The sequence below is a fragment of the Scyliorhinus canicula genome, chromosome 10, assembly GCF_902713615.1.
Source record: "Scyliorhinus canicula chromosome 10, sScyCan1.1, whole genome shotgun sequence".
NCBI lineage: Eukaryota > Metazoa > Chordata > Chondrichthyes > Carcharhiniformes > Scyliorhinidae > Scyliorhinus > Scyliorhinus canicula.
Genome location: NC_052155.1, coordinates 156661906 through 156681245, shown reverse-complemented (window position 1 = coordinate 156681245; position 19340 = coordinate 156661906).

The window sequence follows — 19340 nt, the reverse complement described above, 5'->3', positions numbered from 1 at the left end:
CATATGTTCTGGTCTTGTCCCAGGCTGGAGGAGTTTTGGAGGTCCTTTTCTGACATCATGGCGATGATCCTGAGTGTAAGGGTGGAACCCTGCCCACTGGCTCCAGTTTTTGGGTCTCCGAAGTGCCGGAACTGCAGCCGGGCGCTGGGGGATGACCTGGCATTCGCTTCATTGATAGGTCGGCAGAGCATCCTGTTGGACTGGATGCTGGTGGCACTGTCGAAGGCTCCGGCGTGGATAGGTGATTTGATGGAGTCCTTGAGACGGTCAAATACACCGTAAGGGGCTCGATAGAGGGGTTTTATTGTAGGTGTCGACCATTTATAATATACTTGAAAGAATTGGTCACCGCTCTTTGTTAGGGGCAGGAGGTTTACTCGTTGTTGGAGGAGGTGTTTTGGTGGGGGGAGACTAGCAGGAGGGGGTAGGCGGGATGTGTATTTTGTAAAATGGTTTTTTGTCATTTTTGTATGAAATTTTAAAAATTTAATAAAAATGATTTCCAAACAAAAAAAGTGCTGAACATGAGAAGTGAGGTGAGAATGACTGCCCTTGATATCAAGGCCACATTTGAGAGTGTGGCATCGAGGACCCCGAGTAAAACTGTAGTCAATGAGAATCAGGGGAAAGACCCTTCACTGGTTGGAGTCAAACCTGGCACAAAGAAAGATGATTGTGGTTGTTGAAGGTCAGTCACCTCAGCTCCAGGACATCACTGCAGGGGTTCCTCAGGATAGTGTCCCTAGGCCCAACCACCTTCAGCTGCTTCATCAATGTCCTCGTTCCATCATAAGATCAGAAGTGGAAATGTTCATTGCTGCCTACGGCGCTGAGGACACGGGTTCGAATCCCGGCCCTGGGTCACTGTTCGTGTGGAGTTTGCACATTCTCCCCGTGTCTGCGTGGGTTTCACCCCCACAATCCAAAGATGTGCAGGTTAGGTAGATCGGCCACTCTAAATTGCCCCTTAATTGGAAAATATAATTGGGTACTCTAAATTTTTTATTTTTTTTTAAAGTGGAAATGTTCACTGTGATTGCACAATGTTCAGCACCATTCGCAACAAATCAGATACCGAAGCAATTCATGCCCAAATTCAGCATGAACTGGACAATATTCAGATTTGAGCTGACGAATGGCAAGTAACATCTGCGCCACACAGGTGCCAGGCAATGACCATCTCTAGCAAGAGAGAATCGGACTATCACCCCATGACATTCAATGGCATCACCATCACTGAATATCTCATATTCAACATCCTAGGGTTACAATTGACTCGAAACTGAACTGAACTAGCCACATAAATGCTGAGCAAGAAGAGCAGATCAGATGCTCAGAATCCTGCAGCGAGTAACTCACCTCCTACCTCCCCAAAGGCTGTCCACAATCTACAAGTCATAAGTCAGGAGTGTGATGGAATATTCTCCACTTGCCTCGATGAGTGTAGCTCCAACAGCATTCAGGACAAAGCAGCCTGCTTGATTGGCACCACTTCAACAAAGATTCAATCCCTCCACCACCAACGCACAGTAGCAGCAATGTGTACCATCTACAAGATGCACAGCAGCACCTCACCAAGGCTCTTTAGGCAGCACCTTCCAAACCCACAACCACTGCCATCTAGAAGGACAAGGGCAGCAGATACATGGGACCACCACCACCTGGAAGCTCCCCTTCTAATCACTCACCACCTTGACGTGGAAATATATCGCCGTTCCTTCACTGTTGCTGAGTCAAAATCCTAGAGTTCTCTCCCTACCACCTCCGCCGTTGTACCTACACCATGTGGACTGCGGCAGTAAAAGAAGGCAGCTCACCACCACCTTCTCAAGGGTAATTAGGGAAGGGCATCAAATGCTGGTCCAGCCAGTCACACCCACATTCCATGAATGAATTGTTAAAAAAACAAGGCCCTAATTATTTATCTCTTGTGCAAAGCATATAACTGCATTGTTTGGGTGCTTTGATTTAAAAAATGAATACCATTGATCATGAAACTTGAAAGCGTAACCAGTAACAGTTCAACATCTCTCTCAATAAACTGCCTATGACCTAACCTGCAAGGTTTGTGTTTGTATATCAGCTTTTGTAGCCTGTTAAATTAAAAAGTAATTTTGTCCAAAGCTTTGTGTGGTGCAGCGAATTAACATTTGCTTATTGACATTTCTACACCCGCCCTAGAAACTGTAGATGTGCAAAGTACAACTCAAGACTGTATGTGGCAAATGTCAATGGAGAACATCACCATCAGGCTTCAGAACATCACTGCCACAAATCCAAAAGTGTCAATGACACTTCGCACAGATACAGATGTATTCATTAAACATCAAGTGTGGGCTGGTGTGGATCCATGGTGCATGACAGTGCTGGTGATATATATTTTGGTTTTACTTTTCTTAATTTTAACAGATTTGTACTCTATCTGATGCCTCATCAATTAACTCCTAGATGCCATTGAATAGGATCTTATTACTGTCTTTTTTATTTGTATTGTATGAGAACATAGACCAAAATTTTGTATGTTTTTGAAACAGTAGTTTGGATTGTGAGGGAGTGCTAGAAGTGACTGGGTACGTTGGCTCAGATAGTTTAACTGGGCAGGAAGAGCTTGATTTACAAGGTGCAACTAGTGGTGTCAAGGAATTTAGTTTTCCAGCTTCACGAAAGTGACTCTGAAGCCTTGATAGAACGTGGGAGAGGCTGTGGAGAGGAAACAATTTTCACATTTTCTGGTTGCGCGCAAATGCTTTGTGCCACTGATAAGATTGATGGTATCTGTATACATTGAAGTGAGGCCAAACACATTTCTTTCAGTACATCACCAAAATGGTCACTTTCAACTTGAGCCCTTGAAAATTCCTGCGTACCTCCCTATCTAATTAAAAAGATGCTGTGGAAAATAAACAAGTTGAAAAAAGTCATTTGGTCAAAACTGGTCACGTAACTCAAGTCTTGAAAGTGAAGTTTGTAAACTACCAGTCAGTTACTATTATATGTGAGACTGGTAAAAACAATAATAAATTGTTATTCCTTCGCCATTCAATCCTGGGCTAGTGCAACTCGAAAAACATTACAGAAAATCGTGACATTAGCTACATGAAGGCATCCCTCTGACTGATATATGTGTATAGCTTTCTGCCACTCATTGCAATGTTTGCGCTATGATTGTATGGGAGTTCTCATGAAGATGGCATTGAACCAGTGAAAAATAATGAGGTTGAGCAAATTATTTTGATTTTATTGCAATACTGTAAAATTCCGTACATGAATATGACTATTTTGAAATTACATTTTGAAGAATCTATTTCACATTATGGGGGCGATTTTCCAGTTGCATTGCACCCGGAATAATGTCGGGAGAATAGCAGGAGAGCCGCTAAATGGGGGTTGCATTGGGTGCCGACCAGTACTTGATGTTCCAGGCCTGTTGCAGCTGCCGTGATCTGGTTCAGGTCCTCACTGGGCGTGAACCAGATTTGCATAATTAAATCAGCATTTAAAATGCTAGGTCGCTTTCAAGCTGGATTCTCCCGGCTCCCGGCATTATTCCCATCACTGGCACAGTGTGAGGCCGGTGGGAATCACTACTGGTCTCCACTACCGGAGACCAGACGTGATGACCACATCTGGGAGCGAGGAGCACATTGGAGCTCCTGGATGATCGGGGACATGTCAAACCTTTAAAATGGTGAAACGATCTCTGTTAAGTCAGTAAGAAGTCTGACAACACAAGGTTAAAGTCTAACAGGTTTGTTTCGAATCACTAACTTTCGGTGCTCCGAAAGCTAGTGATTTGAAAAAACTTGTTTAACCTGGTGTAAGACTTCTTACTGTGCTCACTCCTAGGGGCTGGTTTAGCTCACTGGGCTGATCGCTGGCTTTTCAAGCAGGCCAGCAGCACAGTTCGATTCCCGTACCAGCCTCCCCGGACAGGCGCCGGAATGTGGCGACTAGGGGCTTTTCACAGTAACTTCATTGAAGCCTACTCGTGACAAGCCATTTTCATTCCAGTCTAACACCAGCATCTCCACATCTGTGAAGCCAGGTTTGCCAGTGTGTTTTGACTATGCCCCTCTTAGTGCCAGTGCAAATCGTGCCCCACTCCAATAAAATGACTGAGTACAGGAAGATCGAGATGCAAATTGCGCCAGCTGTTCACACCAATGTTCTTGCCCAATATGGCACTTAGTCATTTTTAGGAAACTCCCACTCTAAATTTCCTCTTTCCTTCAATTTTCCAAATCCTAAATATTATTTTCTTAAGGCAGAGAAAGTTGGGTAAAGAACTGCTTCCTAGTTTCATTTAAACCATTCCTGTTTTATGTTCATTTGCATGTAAAGTTTGAGAGCATTAGTAATTAGGATGACTGCTTCCCCCATTTTTCCCTTTTTCCAGTCTGGAACTATCTAGGTTCTGCTTTGTGCTTTCCCGAAGGCCTAGCCAAGGCCAGAAAATAGATATAAAAACATTTTACCTACAACATGGCACAGAATGCTGTAATACAGCAATCTTAGGCTGCTCCCTCCCATTCTCAACGTAGCATGTGTCATCCCACAGTAAGAAGAGGACAGACAAGCTGTTCAGGAGGCCTCGAACTCTGCTGTTGAAAACTGACTCACCCATTAGTTCTCAACTCTCTTGAGTCATCCTTGCCCCTTTTCCAAACTCCGAAAGCATCATGTGTGCAAGGATGTGGGGGTGCGAAAACCACATAATGGGTGAGATTCTCTGAAAATGAGGCTATGTCCCCACGCCGGCGGGAAAACCAGCGCTAACCACTCTGGCGTCAACACCCCCGAAAGTGAGGAATTCTCACCTTTCTCAGGGGCTAGAGTGTCGCCAGAGTGGTTCCCCCAGCTCCGGCCAGCGGCAAAGGGCTGGCGCGAGTTCACGCATGCGCGGAACGGCTGGTGTGATCTCACGCATGCGCAGACCGGCCAGCATATTTCCACGCATGTGCAGGACGACCGGCATATTTCCACGCATGCATGGCGGTTCCCTTATCCGCGTCTGCCCCGGGGCAATATGGCGGAACCCTATAGAGGCCCGGCATGGAGGAAAGAAATATTCACTGTCATAAATAGGCTTACATTAACACTGCAATGAAGTTACTGTGTAAATCCGCTAGTCGCCACATTTCGGCACCTGTTCGGGAACACGGAGGGAGAATTCAGAGCGTGAAATTCTCCGACCCCACGCAGGGTCGGAGAATCGCCCGGGGCCACTGAAAATCCGGCCTCCGCCGTGGCAGAAATTCTTCACCACCCGGGAATTGGCGGGGAAGGGAATCACCCCACGCCGATCGGCGAGCCCCCTGCGGCGATACTCCGGCCCGCGATGGGCCGAAGTCCCGCCGCTGGGAGGCCTCTCCCACCGCCGTGGTTTGAACCACCTCTGGTGGCGGCGGGATCGGCGGCGCGAGCAGGCCCCTGGGGTCCTGGGGGGGGCGCAGGGTGATCGGACCCCGGTGGGTGTCCCCACGGTGGCCAGGCCAGCGCTCGGGGCCCACCGATCGGCGGGTGGGCCAATGCAGTTGGGGCACTCTTTTTCTTCCGCAGCCGCCACTGCCTCCACCATGGCGGAGGCGGAAGAGAATCCCCCAGCGCGCATGCGCCGATGGTGACGTCAGCGGCAGCTGCCGCTGATGTCACCACCGGCGCATGCGCGAACCGGCGAAGGCCTTTCGGCCAGCCCCGGCGTCGGGCGGTGGGCGTCAAAGGCTGCTGGTGCTGGTTTTGGTGCCAGTCGGTGTGGTGCCAACCACTCCGGTGCGGGCCTAGCCCCCAAAGGCGTGGAGAATTCCGCACCTTTGGGGAGGCCCGACGCCGGAGTGGTTGGCACCACTCCCTTACGCCGGGAGCCCCCGCCCCACCGGGGAGAATCCCGCCCAGAATGTCCATTTACCTAACAAGCACATCTTTCGAGACGTGTGGGAGGAAACCGGAGCGCCCATGGTGTTAAAACCTGAATCCTGACTGAAAACAGCCTCCAGTCTGCTCACTTGCAGTCTTAATGGAGGATGTGCAAGGGACCAAACAAGGAGATGGGTTGACACTTTAAATATTACCATGAGGCTAAGTTGTGCATTTCGGACTCCAGCCTCTTTGCCCTTACACCCCCTCCACCATTATTTCTGACAGGTCAGGTAACTCAAAATCCAACGTAGACATGGTTGCTGACGATTTCACAATGTTCAGCAGCATTCACAACTTCTTAGAAAATGTAGCAATCCATGTCCAAATGCAGCAAGTGCTGGACAATGTTCAGGCTTGGGCTGCTAAGTGGAAGTGACATTCACACCACACAAGGTCCAGGCATCTCCAACAAATAAGAGAGAGGGAAGTATGGTGGCGCAGTGGGTTAGCCCTGCTGCCTCATGGCGCCGAGGTCCCAGGTTCGATCCCGGCCCTGGGTCACTGTCCGTGTGGAGTTTGCACATTCTCCCCGTGTCTGCGTGGGTTTCGCCCCCACAACCCAAAGATGTGCAGGCTAGGTAGATTGGCCACGCTAAATTGCCCCTTAATTGGAAAAACTGATTGGGTACTCTAAATTTAAAGAAAAAAAAAACAAATAAGAGAGAATCTATTCATCTTCCTTTGACATTCATCAGAATTACCATTGTTGAATCAGCCATTATTAACATCCTGGGGTCTACCATTAACTAGAAACTGAACTGGACCAGCTATATAAATACTGCAGCTACAAGAGCGCGTCAGAGGCTGGGAATTTTACGGAGAGTAACTCACCTCCTGACTCCTCAAAGCCAGTCTATAATCTACAAGGCACAAGTTAGGAGTGTGATGGAATATTCTCCAATTGCTTAGATGAGTGCGGCTCAAACAAGAAGCTCGACACCATCCAGGACAAAGCTGCCCACTTGATTGGCAGTCCATCCGCCAAGTTAAACATTCACTCCTTTAACAACAATTGCACAGTCCCAAGAGAGTGTATTGTTTACAAGATGGACTGCAACAGCTCACCAAGGCTCTTTTAACAGCACCTTCCATGTCCATGATCTCTGCCAGGTAGGACAAGAGCAGAAGACCACCACCTTCAAGTTCCCCGTCAATCTGGGAACTATATTGCCATTCTTTCACTGTCATGGGCTCAAAATTCTAGAACTCCCTTTCCAGCAGTACCAAGGTGCAGTGTACCTTCAACAGATTTCTTTTATTGGTTCATGGGATGTGGGCATCGCTGGCTGTGCCAGCAGTTATTGCCCACCCCTAATTTCCCTTGGGGTGCAGTTAAGAGTCAACCACATTGCTGTGGTCTGGAGTGACATGTAGGCCAGATCGGGTAAGGATGGCAGATTTCCTTCCCTAAAGGACATTAGTGAACCAGATGAGTTTTTAATGACAATGGACAATGGTTTCATGGTCATCACTGGACTTGACCAGCGATGACCATGACACCAGACCAGATGGCCTGCAGTGGTTTACCTCTACCTTCTCAGGGGCAATTAGGGATGGGCAACGAATGCTGGCCTCCAAAGATGCTCAGCATATTCCATTTCAAGAATTTTGAAAGGTTCAAGAGGACAAAGACAGGTTGGTTAAATGGACTGACACAAGGCTGCTGAAATTTAACGCAGAAAATAATAAAGTAATTTCGGTAGGAAAATTGAGGGGTATTTTCAGCCAAATAGTACATATTGAAGTATTGTGCATGGTTCCTGTCACAATCATGATAAGGAAATAATTGTTCATCGAAGGTGAGCAACAGAGATGCTTCCAGGTATTAGAAAATTTAAGTCATAAGGAAAATTTAAGAAAATTGGAATTACCTTTAGAATAGACTTTGAAGTGATGTAATTGATTTTTAAATATTGTTAACAAATCTTACAAAGTTAACCCAATTGTTGAAGGTTGCTAATATCAACGGACCAAAGTTAAAATTAGGAAGTCAGTTGGAACTGTCTTTTACCCAATGGGCAGTAAGATTTGTGAAATATTTTATCAGTGAAGGTGATTAAGGCAAACTGTATCAATGGGTTAAGGAACAGGATTTGAATAAGGGAGTGGAGTAATCTCCAAAAGGTGGGTTTGTTGGAACTAATAGCCTCTTCCTGCCAGGCACTCAATTGCCAATTTTTCAACGTTTATTAAGCCATAATTAAGAGGTGTGCAGTGGTAGAGCCTATGTTATTGATACCTTAATGGTTTGTATGATTGACATTCTTATAGGGTTGTAGGAACAGCTTTTTGTTTAAATAATATTTCTGAGCAGGTGCTTCCTTTTCATCAATAGTTCTATAGTTGCTATTGATATTTTATTGGACATTAGTTATGTATATGTGGTGAATTATAAACCTACTAATTCACACTGTGTTCCAGTATATGTATTGTGTCCTTGTGGGCTTTGTATACGAGCTGTTGCGCGGCTCTGCCCATAGGGGGAGATGAAATGAAAATCGCTTATTGTCACGAGTAGGCTTCAATGAAGTTACTGTGAAAAGCCCCTAGTCGCCACATTCCGGCGCCTGTCCGGGGAGGCTGGTACGGGAATCGAACCGTGCTGCTGGCCTGCTTGGTCTGCTTTAAAAGCCAGCGATTTAGCCTGGTGAGCTAAACCAGCCCCTGAGGAGTTTGTACTAGGCTCCACCCTTGGCTCCGCCCATGGCTCCACCCATGAACCGGAAGTATAAAGCTCTGCAGTCGTGAGCCTGCTGCCAGTTCATCTCGTTGCAGGCAGGCTCTGTTGTAAGATTATTAAAACCACTGTTCACTTCCAATCACGTGTCTTGTGAATTGATGGTCACATCAGTATACAGTGCATGAAAGGAGCATGGATTGGCATGGAATGTATGGGGGCCATGGGGAGAGGCTGGGTTGGATGAATGCAAGAGGGCTTAATTGATTTTATTACAACTGGGACAAAGTCCCAGAGAACTGTGGTGGACTTTCTAACCAACTCACCGTGACATTTTCACACCCTTGTGGCTACCTAAGATTTGATTTATTGGTGTTTAGGCTAGTGGGCCTGACTCCATCCTGTACCTTCCCTGCTCTCCCTCACACCTCCAACACTGAAGCAGAAATCACATAAACTGAGGTGAATCTGTCATGTTGGGAAATTTCCTGACTTGAGCAATCCACCTGGGTTGTCAAAATCAGGACCGTTATCTCTTTTCCTCTCTCCACGGATGCTGCTCGACCTGCTGAGCATTTCCAGAAACCTCTGTTTCTATTTCAGATTTCTAGCCTCCACTGTATTGCGTGAGCTCCAAAGTTGAACCTTATGGGTTTTTTTTTTGCTAGTCCGTTACTTTATCAGAGTATAGAACTGGGGAGGTTAACACCATGTATAGGACACTATGTTTTGAAATTGAAACTGTGTCATACTGGTATCAAGTGGTTGAACGCTATTTCAAAGTTAATGTACTGTACTAGTTTGAGATGTCCAGACAACTTACCCTCGTCTGGTTCATTGGCTTGATGTTCTTCTCCCAAGTCTTGTTGGGGTTGTATCTCCTTCTGTCAAGCATCCCTCCCAAAATAGGCACCACTAATACTGCTGCTGTTTATGTTACTAGATATTGTAAAAAAGTAAATCGGATGTAGAGAAGATGATAGGAAAATAGGGAGGTAAATACAGGAGTTCCAGATCTCCTCTAACTTTGTGTGACAAATTGCTTCCTTTATGCTCTTCTGAATGACCTGCCTGTAAACATAAGATTACATTCAGTCTGGAACTCATTAGGTAATCTATCAATTAATTTTACAATTTTAAACACCTCAATTAGATTACCCTCAATATTCTGTTCGCATTGGAAAGGAAATTAAGTTTCTGCAACCTATTCTCATGAGTTAACACCAAGACCTGGTGTCATTCTGATGGATATGCGCTGAACCCTCTCCAAGACCAATGTAACTGTCCTGAGGTGCAGTGCCCAGAATTGAGTGTAGTACCCAAGATGCAGTGATCAAAGGTTCCGTACAACTGAAGCATATCTTCCTCCTATTTCTATTCCAGGCACTTGAAGTAATGACCATTAGCCTTTTTTGTACCTGTCCAGCAGTTTTTATGCTTTATGTTTATGGACGTCAAAATCACTGATCCTCAATAAAGAAAATTAACACGGGCAAGAAAAATGTAATGTATATAAGCAACAACTGTTTATAAATATGAGAAAAGCCAATAAAAAGGTTTTTTTTTAAATCTCTGATCCTCCACAGCACTTAATTCATCACCACTTGGTGACCAATACTTTTTAGTGTTCACAACCTTAATAAAATGTATTCGCAATTTGAATATTGCTGGAAAGAGAGACATGCTGCTGAAGCTTTTCACCTTGCACGCATAAGGACAAATGCGCAAATGCCAAATTTCAAATGATCACAACAATTAATACGGTGATTGGCTGAGGCATTGCCAAGGAGGAAGGAACAGAGAACAGGCTTCCTATGATTCCTGATAATTTAAAAAAGGCACAAATGTTTTCTTTGCAGAGAATGAGTCCCTGCGTATTGCATCACAGGCACTCCCCACTCTTCAATAGTTAATCTCCTGGGAGTGGTGCAACATCGGTTAAGAATCCAGGCCAATGAGGGAAATGAAATCAGAAACTTTTCAGTGATTGAAACTATTACAGATCATATTGGCTCTGGGTTATATCCCACAATATTATGGGCAGGGTTCTCGGTACCCCAGCCATGTGTTTCTCAGCATTGCGCTGTTCGCCTGTGGTGGGATTCTATCCTCCTGTCGCTTGACAATGGGATTTCCCATTGAACCCACCCCAAGCTGTCGCAAAACCCGCTGGTGGGGGTGCGCTGCCAGCAGGATAAGTAAATCCCGATGACCAGAGAATTCCGGCCTACCTCTTGGAAAGGCAACATCCACCATAGCAAGGAACAGTCCAACTTATTCTTGAGGAAATACAACAAATCAATGTTCACCACACAGTCTGTTCATGAGGCCCAATGTTCCCTATGAAATTGCCAGGTGTGATCTTTAGATAGCTTAAAATTGAAATGTGCTGTTTGCACCAGAACCATTTGAGTAGCTTTAGATGCTGTGGATCAATAAAGAAAAGCATGCTAGTGGTGGAGGTGGGAGTCCACGTGCACTGTCGAGGCCTTCCACGCCAGGCTGGCTCTGCTGGGACTGCGGGGCCTTATCGATCCCCTTAATCATATTTTGATTTAATGTTTTAGGTTTCATTTAGGATTTGTTTTTGCTTAAGGCAGTATCCCCTTCAGGGGCTGTCCCGTTATTTTGTCCCTCAGTTTGTTTAGTTTAGCTCCCTTGGTTATTTAATTTGTACCAAAATTAGTCCTCTGTGCCACTCTACAGAACAGTATTGTAACATGCCTGCAAGAAGGTGCAATTAGGTTTACAGTCACAGGCAACCACTCCTTTCACTGTGCACTGTGACAGCCCGTTTACAAAACCTCTCAATTAAAATACCCCTTAATCTTCTGTATTCAATACAATGTATTTAATATCATTTGGCAATAGTGTTGCGCGATTGGTGTGCAGGGAACTGATGGAAGGAAGCCTTAACTTTCCTGAATGAATTACAGAATGTTCCAGTTAATTATAGCCCAGAGTACTGACAGTCTAGATGATCAACTAAGGACTTATTGAAGAACTTTATGTTGTAAGGTTGTTTGGTGTCTCACTAAGAAGCCTGGAGGCTTGTGTGTTAGAATGCAAGTGTTTATTATTAACGCAAAACTATATACATCTCCAGGGTACTGTGCTAACTAGATAGCGTCCATGCTGTCTTCTGCGAGACTACTACTGCAGTGGGTCCCAACCTTTGTTACATCAATGCCCACTTTAATTCTATACAAATTTTGAGGCACACCTACTTTTTCCAACTGAACTGCCCTCTCGTAAAAGCCTTTTTATCTCTAAAACCTCCTAAAAACATGTCGAGTCACCATTTAGTACAATTTTTATTAGTTTACAAGTTTATTGTTTTATTTCCAACCTCCCCCGTCTCCCCCGATTCTTTCAGGCTTTTGTGCCCTTATTGCTTTTTTGTTTTTTTGCGCAGGCGCCCTTGTCTTCAACTCCATGGTCAGCATCTCCAATTCCCAAAGAACCTGGGATTACCTGTACCTGCGTCAGCCAGGAAGGGTAGCACATGTGTGGCTCTGATTTTTTACATTGGTTAGGTGAAGCACCTGACTAACGTTAAAAATTCCTACCCGCACGTGCGTAACCAACTCCCAGCTGGTGCATGAATGGTTTGGGTGAGTTACATAAAACTATCCGAGCCACGCATGTGTTGATCAGACCCAGCCGACTCATGCGTGAGAGGCCCGAGGCTCATCAGGACTTGGAGATGTGGACCACGAAGCTGAAAATGAAGATCAGATTTGGTTTATTTCCATTAATTTGTAATCATTTTGAACATTATTTTGCGACACACTTGTGGGGCTTTCACGGCTGACCGTTGGGAACCTCTGTACTCAGTCTACTATCATGTGACTCTTTACATCACACTGTGGATGATTCTGATTTCCAGTTCCTCAGCAAGGGGCGATGCCAAACACCCTGAGACACAAGGGGCTGAATTCTCTGTTTGAGAGACTATGTGCTGATGTCAGCGTGGGAACAGTGGCATTTTATGTCCGAAAAAATGGCACAAAAGCTGCACCGATCCTCCGTCTGGTGGGGGGCTAGCAGCTACGCAGCATAAAGTCACCTGCGGATACTGCCGGAGAATTGCCGGGTCCGTGGCCGCGCATGCGCATGGCAGTGGCCTGCTTCGGCCGCGCCGTGCACCATGGCGCCGGCCATGTGTGGACCCGGCCTGCCAAACATTGACCCCCTGTAATCAGCCTCTCCACCCCCGGAACACCCCCCCACCAGTGCCCCCAGCACCCGCCAAAGCTCCCCTGAGCTCGGAACGGCTCCCTCCTCCCCGACTGTGGCGGCGCTGGACACAGTCCGCAGTCGCCACGTGAGGTCCCCGAAAGTTGTGAGGACACGTGCCCCACGCCGTCGGAGACTTGGCCCATCGGGGCGGAGCAGCGGGAGAGGGCCGTAGGTGACATCCTGAGGCCATCCCAACGGCGTGTGGCATACTCCTCGAGTACGCCTTTTCGAGGGGGTGGAGCATCGGAAAAATGACGCTACCCCCAATTCCAGCGTAAAAACACATTCTCCGGCCGATCGGCGAACGTGATTTCAGTGTCGGCGATCAGAGAATCCAGGCCTTTATTGTCATCAGAGCTGAATTGCACCAGTTTTATGATCCCCTTACAGTCATAAAGCGAGATGCAATTTAGTGTTCCACGCCATGAAATTTTATACATGACATGGAATACGAGAGATTCCCTGGGAATCCCGCTATCGGGCTTCATCTTGAGTGGACGGCCCAAAAGCAAGATCCCGTGGCCGGCCAACTCCAGCCAATCACAGGCTTGAGTGATTGGAATGCACTTAGTGCTTGGAATTCACTTACATCTCTTTGATGAGGTCAATTGGAGTTTCACCACTTAGGACACTGAAGCGTACAAGCATATGAATGGAGCGAAGCTGTAGATATTTTTTATGAGCTGTCAATCACAGACCACTGCTCAAAAGCTATGAATAGTTCACGGATAATAGATCTGTGGGAACCAGACGAAGGCACACAGCTGTTCTCGTTCGAGGAATGGACCTGTGGAGCTGTAATGTATGTATTACAGCTATAAAGCTTCCCACTGCCCTGTCTAGACTGCTCTCTAGCTTCCAGGCAGGTGTCCCTTTTCTGGGGGGGGTGGTCTGTGGGGGGTCTGTGTGGGGGGTGTCTGTGTGTGGGGGGTGGTGTTGGGGGAGTATGTGTGTGTGGTACTCTGTGGATGGAATTCCTTTAGCCAGGGGTCCCTGTGGGGGGGGGTTCCCCTACTTCATGGGTCCCTGTGGGGGTTCCCCTCTCACAGGGACCCCTGTGGGGGGTCCCCCCATTACAGGTGTTACTATGGGGAGGGTGTGTGTGGGGGGTCTGCTGGAGGAGGTGTGGGAAGGCAATGCACTGTTGGAGACCCCTCGGATGGTCTCTACCAGCATGGCCCTGGTGTGTTGGACCTCGCAGTGTGCCCAGGGAGAAACTGTTGCCCCATTGACCCACTGTGAGGCCCACCACACCAGGTTCATGACTGCCGAGACCACAAGTCATCAGCGCCCACATCATTCCATGAGTCAGTAAGACCCATTTGCATTTATTGACATCCCCGCCAGTGTGCATCATGGACCTTGTTCACACTGCCAATGGGGGATTGGAGCATGGTTATCGAATCGGCACCTGACACTGATCTCGATTTTCCCTCGACACCCGATTCTCTGTCCCATCGGGGAACGCATTCCGAGTGTCCTGGCGATGGTGAATCACGCTCAAGAGTTTTCTGAGTAATTATCTTTTGGATGTTTTTTGTTTACCTTACTGAATACTGGTAGCATTACTGTAACCAGTTCTCTGACAGACCTACACAATCACAATAAGGTCTGAAGGCTGCAAATACACTGCATCAGCCAGGCCTTCATGCAGTCAATTCATAAGGGTATTTTTAAGCTCTTTGGAGCTCAAAGCTGATTCCAGCTTTATAAACTTCCAAGATAAAAGTCATAAAATGATTAACTCATTTTTTAATTAATAGACACTTCAGTGTTGGTGAAAAGACAGAAATGTTGCCAAAGCTTGTGTTCTTGGACTCATCTGGACAAATGCAAACATGCCAAATTTCAGATGATCATAGCAATTTGCACGGCAGGAAAAAAGAAGTGCTGATTTGTTTACAGTTTGACTCAGATTGGCTAACGCTTCCCAAATTCCTGGGTCATGAAAAAAAAGATGCAAGGATTAAACATATTCCTTTGTTTGCAGAGATTGGGTACCTGTGTATGAATGTATGTTGCGTGAAGCGACTCATGAGTTGTGCAGAGCCGTGAAGAGGATTGTCAGAAGATACAGCAGGATATGAACCGGTTGGAGTCTGGACAAGTGTGAGGTAATGCACTTTGGAAGGTCCAATGCATGTAGGAATTACACAGTAAATGGTACAACTCTTGCGAGTACTGACAGGGAGAGAGATTTAGACGTACAAATCCACCGATCACTGAAAGTGGCAACGCATGTGGATAAGGTCAAGAAGGCATACAGCATGCTGGCCTTCTTCAGTTGGGGCACTGAATATAAAAATTGGCAAGTCATGTTGCAGCTGTACAGGACCTTAGTTAGGCCTCATTTGGAATATTGTGTACAATTCTGGTCGCAACACTACCAGAAGAATATGGATGCTTTGGAGAGGGTACAGAAGCGGATTACTAGGATATTGCCTGGTATGAAGGGCATTAGCTATGAGGAGAGGGTGGATAAACTCGGTCTGTTCTCACTGGAACGACGGAGGTTGAGAGGCGGCCTGATAGAGGTCTACAAGATTATGAGTGGCATGGACAGAGTGGATAGTCAGATGCTCTTTCCTAGGGTAGGAGAGTCGAGTACTAGGGGGCATAGGTTTGAAGTGCATGGGGAAAAGTTTAGAACAGATGTGCGAAGCAAGTTTTTTACACAGAAGGTGGTAAATATGTGGAACGCGCTGCCTGGGGAGGTGGTGGGCGCAAGTACGATAGCGGCGTTTAAGGGACATCTCGACAAATATATGAAGGCAGGTTCCATGGTCGGTGCAGGCTTAGAGGGCCGAAGGACCTGTTCCTGTGCTGTATTGTTCTTTGTTCATGTTAAGAACTTAACTGTCTTAAATTGGTTATTGGTAAGTTATTAGCACGTTCAGGATTGTTCAGGAACTTTTCTATGATTCTATTCGGATTGGATTGGATTGGATTTGTTTATTGTCACGTGTACCGAGGTACAGTGAAAAGTATTTTTCTGCAAGCAGCTCAACAGATCATTCAGTACATGGGAAGAAAAGGGAATTAAACAAAACTCAAGAAAATACAAGAAAATAAATAATAGGGCAACACAAGATATACAATGTAACTACATAAGCATTGGCATCGGATGAAGCATACAGGGTGTAGTGTTAATGAGGTCAGTCAATAAGAGGGTCATTTAGGAGTCTGGTGACAGTGGGGAAGAAGCTATTTTTGAGTCTGTTTGTGCGTGTTCTCAGACTTCTGTATCTCCTGCCCGATGGAAGAAGTTGGAAAAGTGAGTAAGCCGGGTGGGAGGGATCCTTGATTATGCTGCCCGCTTTCCCCAGGCAGCGGGAGGTGTAGATGGAGTCCATGGATGGGAAGCAGGTTTGTGTGATGGACTGGGCGGTATTCACGACTCTCTGAAGTTCCTTGCGGTCCTGGGCCGAGCAGTTGCCATACCAGGCTGTAATGCAGCCCGATAGGATGCTTTCTATGGTGCATCTGTAAAAGTTGGTAAGGGTTAATGTGGACATGCCGAATTTCCTTAGTTTCCTGAGGAAGTATAGGCGCTGTTGTGCTTTCTTGGTGATAGCATCGACATGAGTGGACCATGTTGCTCGTTCTGGGTGAGTGTGCTTAACACTCAATTTGGCTCTGTTTCATTCCTTAGCTCTAGAGTCGCCAGGTATCGTTAAGATACCGCCACAAGTTTCAAGTTCAAGTTCAAAGCAATAAATCCATACACCAGTTAGTAAGTTCAAACAAGACACATTTATTATATTACAGTAATCTACTAATCATGCATATAAAACTATAAGACTAGGCTAATCCTACCACTAATAGGCCAAATACTTATCTGGATAAGGGGACTGCCAGAACAGGGAACAACGGCCTCTAGCTTTGTCCTGGGTCCACAGGCTTCCAGTAGTTATGGACTAAAGGGGGTCAGGAGTGTCTACTCTCGTAGCGTGCGTTGTGACACTTACGTGTTGGCGGCTGCTGTCCAGACCTCTCCTCCTCAAGGTTCTTCTGCTGCAACGGTGTTCTGCTGGGAGAGCTGGTTGGTCAAGGAGAGGCTGGCAGAGAGAGAGAGCTGGGGTCGGGGGTCTCTGTTTTATACCTCTCTCAGGGTCTGGGCGGACCCTCTATTCACTCGCAATCGATTGGGTCTCTTCCCAATCGATTGATTTGAATTCCCCAATAACGGGGCAGTTCCTCGATCCCTGGGCGGTTCTTGGGACTTATTGTTTTAGACTTCTTTTGGCGCTGAAAAATCTGGCCTTCCATTTAATGTATTGATTTGTGTTAACTTGTTTCCATTGTACCTGGGGATCGCCCGGTATCGCCTCATTAGTATGCTAGCTTGTTTTCTTTCACAGTGCTGTCTGGTTTCTGCAGCATTCAGAACTGGTTTCTGCAGTAGCTAGAATACACAAGCGCTTTGCAAGCTGCTTACTTTTGCAACATGTCCATTTTCCCTGCATTCCTTGCAATCTTCCATTTTGTGTTGGGCAGTGGTCACCCCAGGTGGCTACAACCAGGACAGATTTTTAGTGATGTGCACCCCTAGGAATTTGAAATTGCTCACTATCTCCACCTCAGCCCCGTTGATGCTGACAGGGGTGTGCACAGTACTTTGCTTCCTGAAGTCGATGACCAGCTCTTTAGTTTTGCTGGCATTGAGGGAGAGATTGTTGTCGTTACATCACTCCACTAGGTTCTCTATCTCCCTCCTGTATTCTGACTCGTCGTTATTCGAGGTCCGGCCCACTATGGTCGTATCATCAGCAAACTTGTAGATGGAGTTGGAACCAAGTTTTGCCATGCAGTCATGCGTGTACAGGGAGTAGAGTAGGGGGCTAAATACGCAGCCTTGTGGGACACCGGTATTGAGGACTATTGTGGAGGAGGTGTTGTTGTTCATTCTTACTGATTGTGGTCTGTTGGTCAGAAAATCGAGGATCCAGTTGCAGAGTGGAGAGCCAAGTCCTAGGTTTTGGAGCTTTGATATGAGCTTGGCTGGGATTATGGTATTGAAGGCGGAGGTGTAGTCAATAAATAGGAGTCTGATGTAGGAGTCCTTGTTTTTGAGATGCTCTAGGGATGAGTGTAGGCCAGGGAAATGGCGCCTGATGTGGACCGGTTGCGACGGTATGCGAATTGAAGTGGGTCAAGGCGTTCCGGGAGTATGGAGGTGATGTGCTTAATGATCAGCTTCTCGAAGCACTTCATTACAACTGACGTCAGGGCCACCGGGCGGTAGTCATTGAGGCACATTGCCTGTTTCTTCTATTCTAATTTTATCATTTATTGCAAGGGGAATTGAATACAAGAGTGTTTCAGGGCATATTGGTGTCACCACGTCTGGAGTACTATGTGAGGTACTGGTCTCCTTATATACGGAAGATGTAAATTCTTTGGAAACAGGTCAGAGATAGTTTACCAGACTAATACCTGGAATGGGCAGATTGATTTCTCAGGATAGGTTGAAGAGGTAAGGTTTGTATCCACGCGAATTTAGAAGAGTAAGAGGTGACCTGATTGAAACAGACAGGATCCTGAGGAGTTTGACAGGTGGATGTAGAAAGGATATTTACTCTTTAGGGGTCACAGTTTGAAAATAAGGAGTTGAAATGTTATCAGGGTAGACGGAAATGTGGCATTGAGGTTACAATCAGATCACCCATGATCTCAGGCTCGAGGGGCAAAGTCCTGCTCCTATCTCAAGGGCGGTATTCTCCCCCCCCCCCCCCCCCCCCAACGCCGGGTGGGAGAATCACCAGGGTGCTGCGCGAATTGTGCCACGCCGCCCCGACCCCTGCACACGATTTGCCCACCCCCCCGAAACCAGCGCCTCGCGAATCACGCCGGGCCGCTCCCCATTTGCGGCGATTCTCCGACCTGGATGGGCCAAGCAGCCGCTCCGACACGACAGGTTCTCGCTGATGCCGTCCACCCCTGGTCGCTACCGGCAGGAACTGTGCGGGAACGCTGGGGACAGCCTGTGAGGGCGGAAGGGGGGCTCCTTCACCCGGGGGGCCACCAATGGGGTCTGGTCCGCAATCGGGGCCCACCGATCGGCGGGCCGCCCCCCCCCCCCCCCCCCCCCCCCCGGGCCTACCTCCTTCCACGGCCAGCCCCAGAACACCGGTGCCATGTTGGTGAGGGGCCAGCGTGGGTGTTCTGGGGCTTTATGGTGAAAATTTGTCAAATACCTTCTGGAAGGCAGGAGAGAAAATATAGGAACATAGACACAAGAGTAGGCCATTCAGCCCCTCAAGCTTGCTCCGCCATTCAGTCAGATCATGGCTGATCTGAGGCCTAACGGTAGCATGGTGGTTAGCATCAATGCTTCACAGCTCCAGGGTCCCAGGTTCGATTCCCGGCTGGGTCACTGTCTGTGTGGAGTCTGCACGTCCTCCCCGTGTGTGCGTGGGTTTCCTCCGGGTGCTCCGGTTTCCTCCCACAGTCCAAAGATGTGCGGGTTAGGTGGATTGGCCATGCTAAATTGCCCGTAGTGTAA